Source organism: Myotis yumanensis, unplaced genomic scaffold, assembly GCF_028538775.1.
Source record: "Myotis yumanensis isolate MYYU_CA2020_CCGP unplaced genomic scaffold, mMyoYum1.0.hap1 SCAF_17, whole genome shotgun sequence".
Classification (NCBI taxonomy): Eukaryota; Metazoa; Chordata; class Mammalia; order Chiroptera; family Vespertilionidae; genus Myotis; species Myotis yumanensis.
In genome coordinates this window covers 2,829,102-2,838,021 of record NW_027223768.1, presented here as the reverse complement: position 1 = coordinate 2,838,021, position 8,920 = coordinate 2,829,102, and the positions used below count along the sequence as shown (strand labels likewise).

The 8,920-nt window shown below is 48.0% G+C and overlaps 1 pseudogene; it reads right to left on the bottom strand.

Annotated features, from left to right (window-relative positions):
* Positions 1 to 548: 548 nt before the first annotated feature.
* Positions 549 to 671, bottom strand: LOC138996529 (U4 spliceosomal RNA; annotated as a pseudogene).
* Between the last annotated feature and the right edge of the window lie 8,249 nt (positions 672 to 8,920).

Here is an 8,920-nt window from a genome sequence, read left to right as displayed (position 1 = left end):
ATCCAAGTTGTAACGCAGGCCCAACCTTGTAATCCCATCACATGTTCTTCCTTTGGTCTCAAGCAGACAGGCAGCCTGAGCACAAAATGCAACTGCTCATCGACAGAACGTCCAAAGGAATGAGTTCACTGAGAAACAGGAGCATCCCCGGTTTGTGGTCTGGCTTTCAGGGAGGACCAAGTGGCTGAGGAGGGAAAGAGATGGAGACAACTGGCCGCGGGCGAGGATATTGTGTATCGTGGCCTCTGCTGTGCTGGCGTTGCCCCGAGCATAGTAGGTGCTCCACAAGCCTGTGTCCAAGGCATGGACGCATAAACGCTTTTGAGCGATGACCTGTCTGTGCCAGACGTGGTCCAACATGATCCTACTTCATTCTCCCAGCAGCCTTTGAGGTGGGTGTTGTTAACACTGTTGGGCAGATGAAGAACTGACTGTGGGGAGGGTGAGTAACTCCTAGGAGGTATGTGGTGGGGAAGGTACTCATTCAAACTCAGGCCAAAGGGACCACTGTGCCCTCTCCATGGGTTTCCTCTGATGGAAGGAGATACTTCCTTGTAGAAATCCCAATGATATCTCTGTCTCCCCTTTTACTTTATTATTTTTTTTCCAATTAGCAATAACTGTGCCTGGGATAAAACTCATTGGCCACAATACTGCCACTGTGCAAAGCTCTGCCCCCCATTTTATATTACAAGAGAGATCCTGGGGTCTTCTGCCGGGACCCGACTCCCCTGCCAAACGATCCCTCAGCCGCCACGAGGCCGCTGGGAAGGTGGCTCGCTGTCGCAGCACTGAAGTTGGAAGGCCAGTGGGACAGTTATCTGGACGGAAGGAGACCGCAGGGGAGAAGAAAGAGCGCCGTGGGAAACCAAAATGCAACCCCCGAAAAAGGAAAGGAAAAAAGCAAATCAAACTATACCAGTACTTGAACCGAAACAGGCATTTTTCAACGTCAAAAGGACTCGAGAGCTCCGGGTAATCCAAATAAACAACAGGCCAGCCGAAAGGCGCAGCCCCTCCCCGGGTGTCCAGTGGCGTCACCGACCGCACGGGCTCCGCCGTGGAGCTAAAGGACAGTGCGGGCCCTGCCCTCTGCTCGCACACCCTCATCTGCCTGCACATCTGGCCCAACTCGCTTTGATCTGCGGCTTCCCCACCGCCCAGCAGACATCCACGGGCTGCAGAAACAGAATCCCTGTAATTTCCCGAACCCGCATGGCATGGATCCCTGTTGTGAAAATTAGCAAGGCCCAACAGCTCGGGGCTAAAGAAAAGCTGGCCGGGTCTCAGAAGAAATGAAGCTTGAGGCATAGAAATGGAAATATGACCGACCACACAAATATCCCATGTCTGTCAGTCATTGCTCCTGACAACCCAACTCGGATTCCCGAGCAGGACCAGGGGAAGAAGGGATGAGGGGTGGGGAGCAAGTCTCATATTCCTGAAATGCCACGGCTGGACGCGTTAGTCTCTCAGATCCCCTGGGACGAACGGGTCTGTAATTAGGAGTCCTCAGGACTTTTCCTGGCCGCCCCATGACAGAAAAGCAAGCCAGCTTCCCTGGTCCCCAGCCACCAGCTTGGGAGAAGTGCTTTAGGCCCAGGGATGGATACCCTGCCAGTGCAAATGAGGTTGCAGCCTCAATCTGTGCCCCTCTTTAAATTCACCAAAAAAGGGCATTCGGGAAGGGGCCACTTCTCGGGTGTAGGCAGGGGGTGCAGCCTCTGGAACCGGAGTTCATGTATGGATGTCTTCCAAACCACAGACAAGTTCATGGTGGGGCGTCTAAGGCACATGGTCATTGAAGACACAGGAACGGGAGTAATCCCTGCTGTCTAAAACTTCTTTTTATGGAATACAAATTGCTCTGTGTCCTTCAGATGGATTTAATAAAAGCAGGGAAGACGTCAATGTGCTTTCAACACTAAGAAAATGTTCTGGGGCGGGAGTGGCTCCGCTGGTTGAGTGCGGTCCTGTGCACCGTAAGGTCGCCGCTTCCATTCCTGGACAGGGCACATGCCGGGTTGCTCAGTCCCCAGGAGGGGGCATTCAGGAGGCAGCTGATCAATGTTTCTCTCTCACCTCTTTCTTTCTCTCTCTCTCTCTAAATCAATAAGCTATTAAAAAATAATAATTCAGCTGGGAAAAATGTGGACATATAATATTGAGAAAATCACCCTGGCCAGGTAGGCCAAGTGGTTAGAGCAACCTTGATAAGCCAAGGTTGTGGAGTTTGACCCCCCAGTCACAGCACATATAAGAATCAACCAATGAGTCCCTAAAGAGTGGAACAACAACAAAAATCAATGTTTCTTTCTCTCTCACCCTCCCCCCACACTCTTTCTCTTCCTTTTATCTCTCTAAAAATCAATAAAAACTAGCATCATAATAATGAAATAAAACATTCAGGAAATTGAGGCAAAGGATTTGATAGCTGGAATAGCCTAGGTCATTGTCTGCAACCTAATTCGCTTCCCACACGTGAGTGGGAATAGGAAATCTGTGTTTTGCTCAATGTTTCCCTGACCAGCATGTAGACGAGGAAGAGAAACCGAGAAGTATTTCTGCAGGTGGCCGCACAGTGCTCGCCGGGCGGAACAGCATGTGAGGGCGAACCGCTATTTCTGGGGCCACGAAATATCCGCACAAGCGTGGTGAGTAGAGAGGCTCCGGGCGTGTGATCGCTAATTCGTTATCAACGATTTAGCGCAAGCCTTCTCCAGTTTTAGAACATAATTTTACTGGTGACTGAAATTTGTTTTTTCCTGAAGTGTCTAGACAGGCACAAGTGAAAGAAAGAAACAGACTCTCCTTTGTACCAAAGAACGAAACCTGTGGTCCTCCCACCAGTGCACCTTGGTGAACACGCAAAATTCCACCCAGCAAATGTGAGGGCCTCCTTGGCTTCATTCAGTGATGCGTGACTCGGACGGCATCCCACCGCGCCCCTGCGAGGGTTGTGCACAATGGAAAGCTATTAGACTGAACAGGGTGGGGTGAGACCTTGAGGGGATGATGTCAGGTGAGGACGCCTCCCCGAAGAGGAAGGCAGGGGGTCTCCTCACACAGATTACTTCATGATGGTGGACCCGAAAATTCCAAACCGACAGGTTGGACATCCCACTCTTGGGAGAGGCTGAGACTGCAATGAGTTAGGCCTTCAATCTAGGTTGGGGACCATGGGTTTTTAGCACAAGGGACACCATTTTGGGTTCGGGTTTCTCTCTTTGACACCTTTAGGTGCGGGGGGGGGGTAGGTCATGGTGAGGGGGCAGCTGAGTTCCTGGCATTCTCCAATGGGAGAGGACCGCCTGGGGCTCAGTGGGATCGGGGTGTGAGACCGGGGTGCCGAGTCCTTGGGCTGCTCCAGGTGCCAACCACACAGGTCCCTGGTGTGTGTACAGCACACACAAGGCCTATTCAGACCTCGCTCTGGTCTTCCAGATTCTTCTGATTGTTGACCTGGAGATGAGTTTGCTGGTAAAGATGCTGGTCATTGTTGACCTGGAGATGAGCTTGCTGATAAAGACCCTGATAACCAAGAACTTGCATCACCTTTCCTCCTGAGCTGTGCATTTTTGTCTCCCTTCTCTTTCAGCAGGTCAAACACGGCCCCACCCAAGACTTATTCAAATGCTGGCTTCCTTCGCCCATTTTAACCCAGTGACTCCCTGGCCAGTGCTCACAGCAGGGCTCACAGCAGGGCTCTAGGAGGCCAAGCACAAGCCTGGAGGAGACAGAAACTAAAATGCCCTGCTCCAGCCTGAAGACATGAATGCAAATACTGATACTGACATCCAGAATGTTCTGCACTCCAAATCCAAACGTAAACTCCCGTTACGCACCTAGAGCTAGAGATATTGGTTACATCAGAGCCAAAGAGGAGAAGCTCCCAGCGCTGACCGGATTTGTTCAATGACATTATTTCACGCTGCTTAAGAACTCCGCACATTGGAGGATGCGTACGCCAATGGGCACATCCATGAAAAGAACTTGTTTCTTCATATCAGTGAGGGCGCAAAAGGGGTCCTAGGGAAAGCGACTGGGCAGGTGATCAGATCATAAATCCCTAAGCAGGGCATCATGGTGGGCAGTCACACCCAGGACTACACGTTTTTAAAAATATATTTTTATTGATTTCAGAGAGGCAGGGAGCGGGAGAAAGAAACATCAATGATGAGAATCATGAATTGGCTGCTGCCTGCACGTCCCACACTAGGGATTGAGCCTGTAACCCAAGCATGTGCCCTGACTGGGAATTGAACCATGACTTCCTGGTTCATAGGTTGACACTCAACCACGGAGCCATGCTGGTCGGTCGGGACTATACATTTTTTTACCTAAAAGTTTCTCTTTGCCTTAAACAAGCCCTATCTATTGTTCATGTGCATCTAGATCAGCGGTTCTCAACCTGTGGGTCGCAACCCCTTTGCGGGTCGAACGATCCTTTCACAGGGGTCGCCTAAGACCATCGGAAAACACATATATAATTACATATTGTTTTTGTGATTAATCAATATGCTTTAATTATGTTCAATTTGTAACAATGAAATTGAGGGTCACCACAACTTAAGGAACTGTATTAAAGGGTCGTGGCATTAGGAAGGTTGAGAACCACTGATCTAGATGAACACACCTTTGAAAGGCAGCGCATAACCTGTTAACTGTCCTGTAATCCAGGGGTGGGGAACATTTGGCCCAAGCATTAGGGGTGAGTTCATTAAATGTTTGACCAAATACAGCAGGCTAATTTCTAAGTTGATGATTTTGCACTGCCAGAGAACGATATTACAAATATCCAATGGCCCTTGGTAGAAAGAAGGCTCCCCACCACTGCATGTAATCCAATCCCCGCCTTGCCTCCTCTCCCCTTCCCATAATGGTCCTTAATCTTCCCTCCTTAATATCAAATGCATAAAAGAAGCTGCAAAACTTATCCTCTGGCACACTTGAGATCTTGCTTCCTCGCAATTGTCACCAATTTGGGCTTAAATAAACTCTTATTGAAGTTATTTCCCGGTTCGGACATTCTTACATCAACATCAGGCTCCCTGGACCCCAAAGAGAGGAGCCCCTGACTTGGAGGGATGCATAAATCCTGAGAGTCTGGGCAGACAGGACCTTGCCCGTCCTTGGCCCGGGATCCACAGCGCACAGCCAGGACCAGCATTCCTGTTGCAGGGATGGCTGGGTGCTTAGATGCCCCAAGGAAGGTGGGAGCGGGAAGCAGGAGCCAGCCAGGGCTTCCCCAAGGCTTGTTCTTTCTGTCTTGGTATCAACAAAAAGCAGAACGGGCAACAGTAATGGGATTAGGGATCCAGGGAAGCAGATAAGACTGCATCCCCCCTGAGCCAGCCCTGGGAGCAGCTGCCCTCTCTCCTGTTCTGGCCGGCCCCAGACCTCAGGCAGCTCTGCCCAGGGACTCCCAGGGCAGCCCCCAGGAAGGAATCCACAGACGGGCTGAGCTCAGGCAACCAGGCATCAGCTCACAGAAGCCTGCGAAGCCCTGGAGGGCGTGCCTGTCTGCCAGTTCTTCTGTGTCTCTGTCTGTTACGCTAACAAGGCGGGCTTGCCCCCGGGACAGGTGTTATCACCTGACCGAATGCCTTTCATTCACCTGCCCGGATGAGAAAACAAGGCTTGGAACACTCCAGTGCACACGCACCGGTAGGAGTTTGTGTCGGAACCCCTGTCAGCGTGTAAAAGTCCGTTCTTCATAGTCAGTTACAAGGCACTGTAGAGCCCTGAAACCTCAGTAAGCTTGTACTGTTTCAGGACAACCCAAGACTCCCAAGACAGAAATTCTTCCGACGCACAAACACCAACACTAAGCCAAATTCGCATCCTCCAGAAGCAAAGAGGTCGCAGTTATTTGCCACTGTTCGCTCCCTCTGTGGAGCGTTGGGGAGCTTCTGTCCCATGCTGCTGAACTCTTTGGAACCTTGTTCCACAGTTTCTCAGAGAAAGTCCCAAATAGCCTGCATGCTCAAAGGTGCAAGTGTTCGTGGCAAAAATAGAATATTGGGGACTAGCTATGGCTATGGGAAATATTAATCATGCTCTGTGGACCATGATTGCCTTGTTCTGGTTAACGAAAGACCATTCTAACCTGGCGGGGAGTTGTACACCCCCAGAACCTGGGAGTCAACCTTCGAATGTGGTCCATTCTCATGCAAGAAATGAATTTTAACAGGGAAAGATTAACAACCTTGTTGCCCAAACAATGGAGTCCCACCCCAGCCTCCTACTTCCCTATGTAATCCTTGTCCTACTCTATATAAGCAGCTGGTTTATCGGGGCTGCAGAGCAGATTTTTGTGAATGACCTACTGCCCCCCGACACTGCCAGCAGTATTGGAATAAATGCTCATATACGATTCAACCCTGTCTCTGCTGAATTGGCTCTAGTAGTGACAGGAAGCCTGGACTCATTGGTTGTCCAGTTTGACAAGTCTACCATATTGATTTTTTAAAAAATTTTCACAGGTCTTAAGAATATGGTTGGATAAATTTAGACCAATGAATACACCCAAGTAAACAACACCTTAAAAAAAAAAAAGATGTAGAACATTGCTAAGCATCTAGAAAATTCCCTCACGTTCCCTTCTAGCTTACCCTCCTCCCACAGGCAACCACTCTGCTGATTTCTAGCTCTACAGATGAGTTTCTTCTGTTCTTGAATTTCACATAAATGGAACCATTCAGTATGTTCTCTTTGGTGGCTGGCTGGCTTCTTTTGCCCAACTTAATGGTTTTGAGATTTATGCAAGGGCGGCCAAGTACCCATAGTCGTTCCTTTTTAACTGCTGAATAGTGTGGATTTACCATGAGGTAACTGCCCACTATCAGCACAGAAGCTGACTGGCGGGCACAATAAACAAAATGTCGCAACGCCTGCTCCAATCTGCAGTCCACACTGCTGACCAGACACAGCTACATTTGACTTTTAACCCTTCAGTCCTCAAAGGGAGGAGGAAGAGAGCATGGGGAAATAGGAACCACTTGGAAGTCTGAATTCAAGAAGAAAGCACAGGGAGTAAGACACAGGGTGTGTTAGGAGAGATGTCTCACCAAGAGCCAAGGTTGCCCTCGGTCCCAGCTCGGGTCAAGGACTGTGAAAAGACGAAGTAAATGCAGGTCTAGCCCTCACTCAGTGTTACATTCTTCCCATCTCTCCTAGCTCCTCTGGCCACTGGTTAACAATCCTTTGTCATTATAGACAATTGAAAGGCTTTTCACAATTCAAGCAGACATCGCTTGCATGGTGCTCTGGGAGATGCCTCTGGCCTAGCTGGTAAGTATGGCAGTGAAGTCTGTGGTGGACGAAGAAGAATGTTTTGGGTCCCCATCCCTGGACCATGTGAAGCACACACCAAAAAGGCAGGAAGCTAGGGTGGGGGAGATGATGCAATTTATTATGATTTCTCATCACTGAGATCTTAAGGTGTCCACAGGCTAAGAATCAAACATCCTGGAAAGGTTTCTTTGGTTATTTGTGATGCCTTCCTCGAGATGTTTAAGATTTATTTAGAGAAAAATATAGACCTATCTACTGTGACCTAATTAGTTGGGAGACAAATGAGATCCATCTAGTTTGAGCTAATCAGTCAGGTATCCTCAGCAAACATCATTCCAGCTGAGTGTGGAGCAAACAAGATTAAAAGACTAACTCAACATTACACAGAGATGACAGAAACTCAGCGCTGCAAATACTGTGGGTAAACAACGGTTCCTAGCTGGAGATTAATTTTTGAGCCAGTGACTCTTTAGAAGATCAAAGAGTCAGAATAGTTTTATGTTGTCACTCGAGCATTATCCCTGACTTTTCAGTTGACATGGGATTGCTAATATTCAGATCTACTTAAACGGCAAGTCCTCACTTCACAGGCTTTCCCCCAAAGAGCCCATCATCTTTCTAAAGTCACTATTTCGGAGCAGTAGCTCCCAAACAGAGCTGCACTTGTAGTCGCCTAGAAGACACGAGGGGTTCCAGTGATGTATTGAGTGCATGGGCAAAGAGTCAAAATCATCCAAAGTGCAGTCTAGGCTAGAAGTACCACCAGAGTACTGCCTTGGGCATCTCGTTAACATCGGCCATTTCCTGGGCAGAGATTAATCCTATCTGAAAAAAAAGTACAGCTGAAATCTTTATAAGACTTTTTACATCGGGGAAAGGAGGAGGGAATAGAGATGCTAGAAATCACAACCAAAGTGTTGATATTACTAAAATAGAATCCAGCATCTAATGAACATGAATGCAAAATTCCCATTACTAAAAAAATTTGATTATTAAAGAACCGTTTCTACTTATAATGAGACTAGAAAACAAGAAGATTCTTATTTGAATGTCTGTGAAGTTGTAATTGGGCTCAATGTTGCTGGGGGAAAAAAGTATTTTTTGCCATCATTTTGTAATTCTGCTAAACATTTATGAGCCAATGGTATGTTTTTACAAGAATATGTCAAGTGTTGCTCAGATGGTCTGACTTGCTCCTCTTGAAAACCTCTACGGGATTTAATCAAAACTTGGTGGATGTTTATTTTAGTATAAACATATAGTTACTGAGGTTTAGTTAGTTTGTTGTTTTCTCCATCCTCAGTTTCCAGGATATACTGAATTAAAACCAGATATCCACGTTGGGATACAACCAAGGATTCCTTCATCGCAGCCATTGATTCTTGGCCAGGGGTCTGCCGCACGTGTGCCCAGGGAACCACAGTCCACGACTGTCCTGCTTTCTCAGAATGGGATGCACTGTCCTGGATCTCCAAAAAGCAAGCATCTCTCATCACTGGCTAAGGCAGCCGTGGGCAAACTACGGCCCGCGGGCCGGATCCAGCCCGTTTGAAATGAATAAAACTAAAAAAAAAAAAAAAAGACCGTACCCTTTTACGTAATGATGTTTACTTTGAATTTATAT